The following is a 13,769-nucleotide window of genomic DNA, read 5'->3' as shown; positions in this document are numbered from 1 at the left end:
CAGGCAGGGGCAGCCCCAAAGGGACAGCCATGCCCAGGTTCACCCCAACACATACACACATACATCCCCATGCACACTCACACAGAGGAATGATTGGACATATTTACACAAGACATGCAAAAACAAAAATATGAATATCTACCACCTGCTCTTACAGACATCCTCCTGAGGACTAAGAAAAAACAATCGAGGGGAAGGCTTCATGAAAATGTTGAAGGGGGGAGAAAAGGAAGAAAAGGAGAATAAAGTGGGGGGGAATGAGGCAGGGCTAGAGAAGGGTGTACTTACCTACCTCACAAACCCTTGGGCATTTTCAGGACCCTTAAGGACAGTCAGCCTGGAAGATGAAGGGAAATAGGGGTAAAGAAGGGGACTTATGTAGGGGAGGGCAAGGCAAGTTGTGAGGGGCCAGATCTCCACCTGCTCCGCACTTTCTCACATCCTCTAGCAGACAAAGAAGCTTCCTCTCAATATAGGAGAGGGTGAGTATGGTGATGTCACTGAAAGGCGGGGCTTGTCTCTTCTCTGAGCAGACTGGGGAGATAGGAAGAGACTCTGACCTGAGTCTCAGAACTATGGGGACCGCCCCCAAAGCTTTCTCTCAGTCCCCCATCACCCAGCCTGGTGAAGAGAGGGGGCCCGGGCCTGACCAGGGGCCCAGGGTTCTCAGGGCAATCTGCTGGGGCAGGGGGCAGGGGACAGTAGCTTAGCTCAGCTTGGGGTGGGGGAGGGTGGGCCCCTTTGTGGAAACTGAGAGAGGGAGGCCCAGGGAGGGAGGGGGAGCTCTCCAAATGGAAGAGCACAAAAGGTGCAGCAGCATCTGTGAATCAGCAGCCTTGAATAGCACTTGGACAGCACACAGCCCCCCAGAGCAGAGGAGGAGGGGGCTGGTCTGGGGAAGGGGCCATGCCTCAGCCTCCTTTTCAAGGCAGGAGGAGACAAAGATGGAGTCGAGGTGGGGAGAGACAGAGAGGAACACACGCACCAACCCAATGTCTACCCCCTTTGTTTATGTGTGGAGACCCCTGTCTAAATCCTCTAGAATGTAACCCTAAGAGGGAACTCCACCCTCCCTTCTGGTTCAGTCTTTTCTACAAAGTGACTTCATAAATGTATTTCTAAAGCTATTTCAGATTTGTGATTTTATTCTCTCCAACACCAGCTGCCCTGTCACTAGTGAACTGGCACAATGGAGACACAAACTGAATTGGAGTCATAAGACCTGCACTGGAGTTCTGCTTTCTCATTGCTAGACCTTAGACAAGCCACTTCAACTCCCTCAACCTCAATTTTTAATATCTACAGAATGGGAATGATAATACCTATGCTAAGAACATAAAAGACTCCTTGTAGGGTTCAAATGGGATGCTTACAAATTGTTTTTCAAGCCATGTCACACTATAAAGTGATTATTATTATTAGAACCATTATTCGCTTGTTCTTATTTTTGATGGAGTTTACATATTGTGCTGATGACCCATCTTTTTAATGTTCTTCACATAAATGGATAGAATTATTGTCTGTTGTAACTCAGTGAAAGTATGGGAATGTTCCCTCATCTGGGCAGACCTCATGAATATATCTTTAGGACAATTCTAGGAGAAGGGTCTGTGGGGATCTCATGTTGCTCATGCTGTTCCCATGTGGTTGTCAGGTTTTCCCCTAGGTCTCTATTCGTTGAAAACTTTTCATCCATACAGCTTACAGGCAGGACCACTTGGTTGCTGAACCCAAAGAAGACAGATGGATACAAAACTATGAATTTTTGGGAATGCATTTTATTACCAATGACTATGTGACAATACCTTCTTAAGGCACATAGCACTGATTGTCCAGAGAACAAGGTTTTAGTATTTGGGGTGGGGGGTGTATTGTGAGCAAGGAGGATACAGAAGCAGAGATAGCAGTTAGATTTCCTTGTCAGACTATTAGAAACATATGTAGACATATGGCTTAGTACAGATCTTGCTTTATGGCTTAACACGTTACTCGAGACAGAGGGAGTCACATATTCATGGGCTTCCAACAGGTTCAAGACAAGTGGCATTTACCATCTTATGGTTCCAGCTGCATCTGGGGAAAGGGGAGGCAGTCTCGGGAGAAAACAGCAATGTTACAGATACAGCAACATGCTTGGGTTAACAAGAACACTTTGTGTATCTCTTTTTTTAATTTAAATTTATTTTTATAAAGATATTATTTGAGTTTTACATTTTCCCCCAATCTTGCTTCCCTCCCCCCCCCACAGAAAGCACTCTGTCAGTCTTTACTTTGTTTCCATGTTGTACCTTAATCCAAATTGAGTGTGATGAGAGAGAAATCATATCCTTAAAGAGAACAGAATTCTCAGAGGTAACAAGATCAGACAATAAGATATCTGTTTTTTTCCTAAATTAAAGGGAATAGTCCTTGCACTTTGTTCAAATTCCACAGTTCCTTATCTGGACACAGATGGTACTCTCCTTTGCAGACAGCCCAAAATTGTTCCCGATTGTTGCACTGATGGAATGAGCAAGTCCTTCAAGGTTGAACATCACTCCCATATTGCAGTTAGGGTGTACAGTGTTTTTCTGGTTCTGCTCATCTCACTCAGCATCAGTTCATGCAAATCCCTCCAGGTTTCCCTGAAATCCCGTCTGTCCTAGTTTCTAATAGAACAATAGTGTTCCATGACATACATATACCACAGTTTGCTAAGCCATTCCCCAACTGAAGGACATTTACTGGATTTCCAATTCTTTGCCACCACAAACAGGGCTGCTATAAATATTTTTGTACAAGTAATGTTTTTACCCTTTTTCCTCTTCTCTTCAGGGTATAGACCCAGTAGTGGTATTGCTGGGTCAAAGGGTATGCACATTTTTGTTTCCCTTTGGGCATACCTCCAAATAGCTCTCCAGAAGGGTTGGATGAGTTCACAGCTCCATCAACAGTGTAATAGTGTCCCAGATTTCCCACATCCCTTCCAACAATGATCATTATCCTTCCTAGTCATACTGGCCAACCTGAGAGGTGTGGGGTGGTATCTCAGAGAAGCTTTAATTGGCATTTCTCTAATAATTAATGATTTAGAGCATTTTTTCATATGGCTATAGATTGCTTTGATCTCCTCATCTGTAAATTGCCTTTGCATTTCCTTTGACCATTTGTCCATTGGGAAATGGCTTTTTGTTTTAAAAATATGACTCAGTTCTCTGTATATTTTAGAAATGAGTCCTTTGTCAGAATCATTAGTTGTAAATATTGTTTCCCAATTTACTACATTTCTTTTGATCTTCGTTACATTGGTTTTATCTGTGCAAAAGCTTTTTAATTTAATGTAATTGAAATCATCTAATTGGTTTTTGGTGATGGTCTCCAACTCTTCCTTAGTCATAAAGTGTTCCCATTTCCATAGATCTGACAGGTAGAGTCCTTGATCTTCTAATTTGCTTATAGTATTGTTTTTTATGTCTGTCCTGTAACCATTTGGATCTTATCTTGGTAAAGGTTGTGAGGTGTTAGTCTAATCTAAGTTTCTTCCATACTAACTTCCAATTATCCCAGCAGTTTTTATCAAAGAAGGAGTTTTTATCCCAGTGGCCAGACTCTTTGGGTTTATCAAACAGCAGATTACTATACTCCTCTCCTGCTTTCACACCTAGTCTATTCCATTGGTCCACCCCTGTATTTATTAGCCAGTAGCAAACAGTTTTGATGACTGATGCTTTATAATATAATTTTACATCGGGTAGGGCTAAGCCACCTTCTTTTGCACTTTTTTCATTAAGCTCCTGGCAATTCCTGACTTTTTATTTCTCCATATGAATTTACTTACCATTTTTTCTAACTTGTTAAAGTAATTTTTTGGAATTTTGATTGGTACGGCACTAAACAGATAGTTTAGTTTTGGTAGAATTGTCATTTTTATTATATAAGCTCTACCTATCCATGAGCAGTTGATAGTTGCCCAGTTATTTAAATCTAATTTAATTTGTGTGAGAAGTGTTTTATAATTGTTTTCAAAAATATTCTGAGTCTGCCTTGGCAAAAAGACTCCCACATATTTTATATTGTCTGAGTTTACTTTGAATGGGATTTTTCTTTCTAGCTCTTCCTGCTGTTTCTTGCTACACAGTTGAGGATTTATGAGGTTTTATTTTATAACCTGCAACTTTGCTAAAATTTCTAATTGTTTCCAGTAGTTTTTTAGATCATTTCTTGGGATTCTCTAGGTAGAGCATCATGTCATCTGCAAAGAGTGAGAGTTTTGTCTCTTCCTTCCCAATTCTAATTCCTTCAATTTCTTTTTCTTCTCTAATTGCTGATGCTAGCATTTCTAATACAATATTGAATAGTAGTGGTGATAATGGGCACCCTTGTTTCACCCCTGATCTTATTGAGAATGCCTCTAGCCTCTCCCCATTGAATATAATGCTTCTTGATGGTCTAAGATAGATACTGCTAATTATTTTAAGGAACAGTCCATTTATTCCTATACTCTGTAGTGTTTTTAATAGGAATGGATGCTGTATTTTCTCAAAAGGTTTTTCAGCATCTATTGATATGATCGTATGATTTCTGACAGGTTTGTTGTTGATATAATTGAGTATACTAACAGTTTTCCTAATATTGAACCAACCCTCCATTCCTGCAATAAATCCTACTTGATCATAATGTATTATCCTAGTGATGACTTGTTGTAATCCTTTTGCTAAGTTTTTTTTTAGGACTTTTGCATCAGGGAGATAGGTCTATAATTTTCTTTCTCTGTTTTGACTCTTCCTGGTTTAAGTAACAGTACTATATTGGTTTCATAGAAAGAGTTAGGCAAAGTTCCAAAGAGTTTATATAGGATTGGAACCAATTGTTCCTTAAATGTTTGGTAGAATTCACTTGTGAATCCATCAGGCCCTGGAGATTTTTTTTAGGGAGATCAATAATGGCTTGTTGAATTCCTTTTTCTGAGATAAGTTTGTTTAGGTATTTAATCTCTTCTTCATTTCCCCTGGGCAACTTACATTTTTGTAAATATTCATCCATTTCATTTAGATTATCAAATTTATTGGCATAGAGTTGGGCAAAATAATTTCGAATTATTACTTTAATTTCCTCCTCATTGGTGGTGAGTTCACCTTTTTCATTTATGATGCTAGCAATTTGGTTTTCTTCTTTCTTTTTTTTTAATCAATTTGACCAGTGGTTTATCAATTTTATTGTTTTTTCATAATACCACTTTTGGTTTTATTTATTTATTCAATAGTTTTTTGCTTTAAATTTTATTAATTTCGCCTTTAATTTTTAGAATTTCTAATTTGGTACTTAATTGGGGATTTTTGATTTGTTCTTTCTCTAATTTTTTTAGTTGCATGTTTAGTTCATCGATTTCCTCTTTCTCCAATTCATTCATATAAGCATTTGGAGCTATAATATATCCTGTGAGAGCTGCTTTGAATGAATCCCATAGATTTTGGTATGTTGCTTCATTATTATCATTATCTAGGATAAAATGGTTAATTCTTTCTATAATTTGTTTTTTGGTCCACTCATTTTTTAAAGTGAGGTTATTCAGCTTCCAATTTGTTCTGGGTCTATATCTCCTTGGCCCAGTATTGCATATAACTTTTATTGCATTGTGATCTGAGAAAGATGTATTCACTATTTCTGCCTTTCTGCAGTTGATCATTAGGTTTTTATGTCCTAGTACATGGTCAATTTTTGTATAAGTTCCATGTACTGCAGAGAAAAAGGTATATTCCTTTCTATCCCCATTCAGTTTCCTCCATAAGTCTAATATATCTAATTTTTCTAACAATCTATTTACCTCCCTAATTTCTTTCTTGTTTGTTTTATGATTTGATTCATCTAGATCTGATAGTGGGAGGTTGAGGTCTCCCACTAGTAGAGTTTTGCTGTCTTTGTCTTCCTGTCATTCTTTCAGCTTCTCCTCTAAGCATTTGGGTGCTGTCCCACTGGGTGCATATATATTCAATATTGAGGTGACTTTATTGTCTATGGTACCTTTTAGGAGGATAAAGTTTCCTTCCTTTTCTCTTTTAACACTATCTATTTTTGCTGCTGCTTTGTCTGACATAAGGATTGCTACCCCCTGCTTTTTGTACTTCAGCTGAAGCAAAATATATTTTGCTCCAACCTTTTACCTTTACTCTATAGGTATCTCTCTGCTTCAAATGAGTTTCTTGTAATCTGCATATTGTAGGATTGTGGTTTTAATCCACTTTACTATTTGCTTATGTTTTAAGGGAGAGTTCATCCCATTCACATTCAAGGTTATGATTACTAATTCTTTATTGCCCTCTGTGCTATCTTCCCTCTGCTTGTATTTTCCCCCTTTCCCCCCTTTTATCCATATTCCCCAATCTTTTGTTTCTGAAAACCACTCCCTTCAGTGTGTTTGCCTACCTGTATCACACCCTCCCCTTTCTTTCCCCTTTCCCTTTTTCCCTTTTCCCTTCCCTTCCTTTTGTTATTTCCCCTCATTTCCCCCACTCCCCCTCCCTTACTCCATCCCCCTCCCCTTTTCTCCTTTTAATACTTGAAAGGTTAGATGTTTTATAAGTTAACTGACTATGTGTAGGTTGACTTAAAGCCAATGCTGATGGGAAGAAGATTCAGGTGTTTCTCCTCTGCTCCTGTCTTCCCCACTATTACCATAGGTTTTTGTACCTCTTAATGTAATGAGATTTCAATCCCCTCCCTCTTCCTGTCTCTTTCCTGTCCCCATTTTTAGGGCAGTAGTGTTTTTTTTTCAGAACATTCTATCTAAGTCATAGAAAATTCTGATTGTCTGTCCCTTCTAGTTCTGTATATTCTATTGAATAGAGTCAAAATTCCTGAGAGTTATTAGAGTCTTTCTCCCAAGTGGGGTTAAAGCCAGTTACATCCCATTAGATAGTAGTCTCATGGATAGGTCATCAATGTCCATCATTTCTGGCTAGGTGTATTCTCTCTCTTCGATTTACATTTCTCAAGGCTTATGAGAATCTTTTTTTTTAAACCCCATAGCCAGTTTCAACTTACTGGATTGCATTTTTTTTCTTTTACCGCCCCCCCCCCCCTTTTTTAACCTTTTCATTTGTCTCTTGATCCTCCTGTTTGATGTCCAAATTTTCTGTTTAGCTCTGGTCTTTTCATCAGAAATTTTTGGAATTCTTCCATTTCATTAAATGTCCATCTTTTTCCCCTGGAAGAGAAGGCTCAGCTTTGCAGGAAAGTAGATTCTTGGCTGCCTTCCAAGCTCCCGTGATCTTCGAAATATCTCGTTCCAGGCCCTTGAATCCCTTAAAGTTGATGCAGGCAGGTCCTGCTTGATCCTTACTGTGGCTCCTTGATGTTTAAATTGTTTCTTTCTGGCTGCTTGCAGGATTTTCTCTTTTATCTGATAGTTCTGAAGTTTTGCCACAACATTCCTTGGTGTTTTCCTTTTAGGATCTTTGTCTGGTGGGGATCGATGTACTCTTTCAATCACTACTTTGCCCTCTGATTCCATGATGTCAGGGCAGTTTTCCATCACTAGATCCTGTAATATTAAGTCCAGGTTTTTTTTCTCTTCAATGTTTTCAGGAAGTCCTATAATTTTCAGGTTGCCCCTCCTCGATCTATTCTCAAGATCAGTGGTTTTGTTGATGAGGTATTTTACATTTCCTTCTATTTTTTCTATTTTTTGATGTTGTTTAACTGACTCTTGCTGGCTCATGGGGTCATCAGTTTCTGTAGACTCCATTATTTTTGGAGGGGAGGAGTTTTCTTCATTAACCTTTTGCAACTCCTTTTCCAATTGGTCAATTCTACATTTGAAAGAGCTTTCCATTTGACCAATTGAGGTTTTGAGAGAATTAATTTCTTTTTGCATTTGCTCATTTGAGGATATGAGAGAATTGTTCTCATTTTGTAATTGTCCAATTGATGATCTGAGAGATTTATTCTCCTTTTGTGTTTGTCCAATTGTACGTTCTAAGGTTTTGTTTTCTTGTTGCAAGGTATTAATTGTCTCTCCCAAATTTTTTAGCTCCTTCCTTATTTCTTCAAGGAAGTCTTTCTGTGCTGGAGACCAGATTGTATTCTTCTCAGAGGTTCCAAGTCTCTCTTAGTTGGGGTCTTTCCCTTCCAGGAATTTTTCTATGGATCCACCTTTCTGCTTATCCTTCTTCATTATGCTAAGACCTTGAGTGGGGGGGGGGGGCTGGTTCACCTGGGCTTGAGATCGCTAAAGGCTTTACTGAGTGCAGTTTCTCTGGCTGGCCAGTAGGAGGTGCTGGTTGCCCTCTCTGGTGTGTCTGTGACCTTGGTTGTGAGACCTTCTCCCTTTGCCTGAAGGGAGGATTTGGAAATATTGAATTCTTTTGCCTACAATCAATGGTGGGCTTTACCCTGGCCTGAGGTCATTCCTCAGCTGGGCTGTTTCTTCTGCTCACACACCTGGGCCTGAGGCAGAAGTAGTTTGCCTTTGTTTGGGAAGAGGCCTCTGTGCAATGGAGGCATGCCCTCAGAGTTTCTAAGACCAGAGGAGCCTAGGGATGGTGTCTGCAGGTCTCCTGCACCAGAACTCTTCCCCCAGCCTGGTTCCCGAGCTCCAGGGGGACAGCACCAACACCAGCGCCTCTGCTTCCCTGTGGACCCAAGCCTCTTTCATCCAGCTGTACCACTGATCCAGCAGGTCCTGCTCTCCTGCCCTCAGACTCCCAGTTCCAATACAGCTGTTAATCTGGCTGATCGGGGCAGATCATCCCTCTGAGCCCAGACTCATTCGCCCGAATTCGGCCAAAGCTGCTGCGGGAGACAAATCCTAAGGTAGAGGTTCTTTCTCCTGGCTTTTCTTTCAGGGTTTTGTGGGTCAGATTTCTTTTAAGAGGTTTGTTTCATGTGATAGATTAGGGAAGAGATCAGGAGACTTAAGAACTGTGCCTGCCTTCTCTCTGCCATCTTGGCTGGAACCGTTTTGTGTATCTCAGGCAAATTTATGGTATATCTCTTGATCTTAGAGTCAAGCATTTGGGTTCTGTCAGATTATTCTCAGACCCAAATGTGTCTAGCCAGGTTTATATTTCTAAGGAGTTTCTCAGGGCCCAGAAAGGTGACAAGGACTGCATTTTATATAGGGATTACACAAATATTGATATTGTGCTTCATTCCCCACTTTTTTTTCAAAATAAGTTAAACTTTTGTGTTATCATCTTCATAACCTGGGTAAGCACGAACTACAAGCATCTTTACAAAGAATCCAGGTATCACCATTACAACTCACTTGAGTCTCTCAGCCCACCTATCTCTTTAAGTTGTACAGTCCAGCTAAATCAGTGGTAAGAGTCTTTGTAGATAGCATATGCAGACTCATGCCACTCAATAATCTCCCTCCGTTTCTTTCTTTTTTTTTAGGTTTTTGCAAGGCCTATGGGGTTAAGTGGCTTGCCCAAGGCCACACAGCTAGGAAATTACTAAGTGTCTGAAGCCAGATTTGAACTCAAGTACTCCTGAATCCAGGGTGGGTGCTCTATCCACTGCACCACCTAACTGCCCCTCCCTCCTTTTCTTTCAATGGAGAACATCTCTACCCTGCCTCTCTTTTTTAAGGAGAAGGGCATAATTACGGTGTCACATTTACAGAATCAAAGGGAGGTTAAAAACAGATCACCTGGCTATACAATGTATACATAGGCAAGAAATGGTAGAGGTGAACTGGTCAGCTCTCTCTCCTCTCTTTGCTTCAGCCCTGGAAACATCCAATGTCCTTCTGCATCTTCTGAATCTGTTCGAAAAAGTCCTCTCCAGCTCAGGTGACTAGTTGAGACTTTGTCTTCTGGTAAAGAATCTGTGTAACATTTTACTCAGATCAAAACACATGTTTTTTTTTTTTTCACAAGACAATGAGATTTTGGAGTTTATTGCAATTTACATTTTGCCTTATTGCCATATTGATGCACATACTTCACTTTAACACAATAACTTTCATTAGTGGTTTACTATATGACCAAAGACCCAAAGAGAATCATTGTGCTGACTTAAGCTTGTAACATATGCATTCAACAATCTTCTTAGTTCAGAGTTCCCAGCATATGGTTTAAAAATAAAACAATCTTAGCCTTTGCTCTTGTTACAGTAATGACTTAAACATCCTTAATCAAAATGAACTTTTTCAAAATATTCCCAAATATACCATTGATTTTCCTTTTCCTGATATACTTATCTGACTCACATTCCTTGCTTTGAACTAGGTGTTAAAACTGGAATTATTCTAAGAATTTCCCCTTCTTACCTAAAGATCCATTCTAAATAAAATTAAAGAAACTTAATTCCTATCTTAACATGCAGCTTTTTGCAGATGTTGGAGCCACACACCTAATGCACCTAACCTAACTCTGGGTATTAGATCCAATTCACCTAAAACTTCTTTTTTCTGGTTTGCTTAGTAGCCATAAAGACCCAGGACATCAAAGGAAAATTCTCTTATAGGTATAAATATTGGATATCAGTGTCCAGGCAGAGGTCATGTCTTAGGCCACATTTATTCTTCCAAGTGAGACATTATTCAAATATAATTTTGGGTAAATCAAGTCAGAAGGGTCCAACCTCATGCCATACTGAGAAGCCACCCCTTGGCTGCACATCCCTGTCACCACACATCCTGGCTTCCTTGGTTGCAAGAACATGAAATTTATCCAGTAGCATTTCCTTTTGTTGGCCATCCTGGTATCTGACAGTATTCCAGATGTATTGAATTCTCCAGGATATTTTAAGACCACGATTTGCAATATAAACTTTTGTCATCTGCTCTATTTGGGAAGATTTAGCTTCTGATGGGTAATTGCAGCCACCAGTTCAAGTCTTGCTAAGTATTCATTAGTTTCAGTCAAAAAGGAGAGAATTAGACCTTCCTGACATCTTTTCAATAAACCTGCTATTGTCCCCACTCTTGTCCAGAGCTCAGTACCCCACACTTGGGCTATGAAAATAGAGTTTCTGCCTTCCTCAAGTCTCCCTACCCTAATTCACCCTCTATTGGGCAAATAGATTGTTTTTACTAAAGTGCAGGTCTATCATGTCACCCCCACTCCCATTACATTTCAGTGCCTCCCTATGACCTTCAATATCAGTTGTAAAACATTCTCTTTGGAAGTCAAATCACTTCACAACTTGCCCTTACTGAATTTCCAGTCTTATTATGCCTTCTACTACTACAGTTCCCCCATTAATTCTGAGATGCAATGAAATTCTCCTCCTTGCTCTACCTTGAACATCTCCCAACTTATGCATTTTCCCTGGCTCATGGCCAGTACTGTTCTGATCTACCTCCTCAGGTTTAATAGGTCAGAGAGAGGTCATTTCCTTGGAGTCCAGACCATGTGATTTCTCATTCTGATGCACACCCTGGCAAGCCTTGTTATTAGATGACCCAGTATATAACAGAAAAAGAAAAAAAGAAATCCCCCTGGAAATGTGTGTGAGATCCAGAGAATTGGCGGTAAGCTAGCTGTGAAGAAGAGAAGAGAAAGGGGACCTTTAGCAATGAGGGTTGGGGAAAATGTGTGAAGTAACACACTCAGGTCACTAGAGCATAGAACACTGTCCTGAACAGTCAAGGGCCCCGATTTCAAATTCTGCTTCAAAACATGCTTACTAGTTGTGTGAGGTTGGGAAATATGTGGAAATTGTCTTAGCTGCTTGGGTCTTTAAATGATAGAGTTGGAGTCAGTAGCCCTCAGAGTTCATTCCAGCTCTAAATGTCTGATAATATCAGTGATAGACAAAATGAAGACCCTAGTTATTTTGGGGTCATTTTGAAAATCGGGTCCAAAGTTTCTAAGCAGCACAGAGAGATAAAGCAAAAGTTGCCTACAGAGAGGAAGCTTTCTGAGGGGCGTTTTTTGGAAAGAGGGTTGTGCTAAATTCAGATCTTAATTCACATTCGTTTAACCTTGGGGAATTCAGAGTGTGTCAACCTGTTTCCTATGATATAATATAAACAAGTTGGACTGAGTGCCTCCCAAGGTTCTTCTCAACTAAGCCTCCCAAGGTTCTTCTCAACTCTAATTGGGAAGTAAAACAAAAGACTACTTATGATTGGGTGAGAATGAGAGTAAGGGAAAATAAAATCTTTTGAGATGGGAGGGAGTGATCAAGTTGAGAGAGAGAGAGAGAAAACAGACAGTGAGATATATGAAGATAAAAAGGGAGCAAGTGGGTGAGATATGAAAAACCTAAGAATTGAGAAACAAAAAAAAAGACACAGAGGCAGAGAGAGAAAAAGAACCATATGATAATGAGCAAGGGACAGGGGAAGAGACAATTGTGTAGGACATTGTATTAAGAGAGCCCAAGTGAGAGGGAAGTACATAGGGAAAAAACCACTTAGCAACTGCAGAAGGCAGCTTTGTGTCCTAGTGGTTAAAGTACTCTCTGCCGGGTTTTTATTTACAACGCCGGCTTCTTTATGCTAGTCCGTCCTCTTACTCACCAGTCCAACGCGTGGTGAGTCTTCGGGGTACCTCCGGCCCCCACTCTTTGATGGGGGAAGAACCAGACAGAGCGCCTGAGGTGGATAATGAGTCTTTATTCTTCTGTGATCACATCCCGCTCCCTCCCAACCTCTCAGCAGACACTTTTATCCCCTCTGTCCTCCCTCCCATGAACTCTTACTCAATGAGGGGCCGAGTTCTGTAACATTCCCTTATAAGGTGATTATGTTTCCCCCGCTAAGCGACCGCCAAGCCTCTTCCCCCGCCCCCAACAACTCTCCTTAGAGTGGACTCATTGAATTCAAATCCTAACACAGCTTCTGACAAAGAACTTTCCTTGCTCATTGTCTGCCTCTTTTTTCCCCTCAGCAAATGGATTGCATGGGATTTGATGGAGCCTATTGAGAATCCCTCTGGATTCCAAAAAGAGAAGACTGTTCCCTGGGATTACACTCTGTTAGAAAGTTGTAAGCAATCAAGTACTATAGACAAGGAGACAGAAGAAAGGCTCCACAGGATAACAAAGTGTGTGCAGGGGGAGGAATATTTAGAGGAAAAGAGCCAGGTCTTCTAGACGATTCTTCTAGAAAGTCACAGTGACCTGAGTACAAATCCTAGTTAACATTCTGATTATTTGGGGATTAGAAATCCAGAGTGCCTAAGCTTCTCTGTTCTGTTAAACTATAATAGAATTGAACTCATTGGTCCCTAGGCTTAAATCCACTTTTAAATGCATCATACTTGTCATGAAAGTAGAAAAAAGACCACTTATTTATTGGTGAAAATTAGAATAAGTAGAAAAAATGTTTTTGAAGACAGGGCAGAAAGAAGGAGGTGGAGGAGCAGGAGGAGAGAGAGAGAGAGAGAGAGAGAGAGAGAGAGAGAGAGAGAGAAGAAAACCACATATTAAGGAGTGATGGAGTGATGGAAGAGCTCATTATGCAGGAAAATGAGGAAGAAAGAAGAGATTACAAGTGAGCAAGGGATTTTAATGGGAGAGAAATCTAACACTTGTAGAGTAAGACAGGAAGGTGTCCTATTAGAGTCCTATGTTTGGAATTGATTACTTAATTTCAAATCCTACATTGACTTCTGACAAAGCTTGTATATTTTGGAGAATTCTCTTTTCACTTGCCAGTATTACTTTTTTTTTAATTGAAATCATTTGCCTCAGCTTAGTGATGTCTAACAGTGTTGAAGTTCAATGTGATGAATTCCAGAGAGAGAAATAGTTGGCTGTTGGGAGCCAGGGTCTCTAAGCTGTTTGAAACAGTCTTGGCAAGAAGACTCAAGGCAGAAACATCTATGAGTCATTAT

General features: G+C 40.1%; 1 long non-coding RNA gene across 11 annotated transcripts in view; it reads right to left on the bottom strand.

Annotated features, from left to right (window-relative positions):
* LOC141497619 (uncharacterized) overlaps positions 1-12,557 on the bottom strand; it is a 160,705-nt gene extending 148,148 nt beyond the window's left edge. For 8 of the 11 annotated variants that reach the window (XR_012471375.1, XR_012471373.1, XR_012471379.1 and 5 more), the window contains exon 1: positions 289-447. This is a non-coding gene — a long non-coding RNA (uncharacterized LOC141497619). Of the gene's footprint in view, positions 1-288; positions 463-12,451 lie in introns of those variants that run through there. The other 3 variants (XR_012471376.1, XR_012471377.1, XR_012471374.1) reach the window with 3 other exon arrangements.
* Between the last annotated feature and the right edge of the window lie 1,212 nt (positions 12,558-13,769).

This window comes from Macrotis lagotis, chromosome X (assembly GCF_037893015.1).
Source record: "Macrotis lagotis isolate mMagLag1 chromosome X, bilby.v1.9.chrom.fasta, whole genome shotgun sequence".
Classification (NCBI taxonomy): Eukaryota; Metazoa; Chordata; class Mammalia; order Peramelemorphia; family Peramelidae; genus Macrotis; species Macrotis lagotis.
Note: the sequence above shows the minus strand (reverse complement) of the source record. Positions and strands in the feature narration are given on the sequence as shown.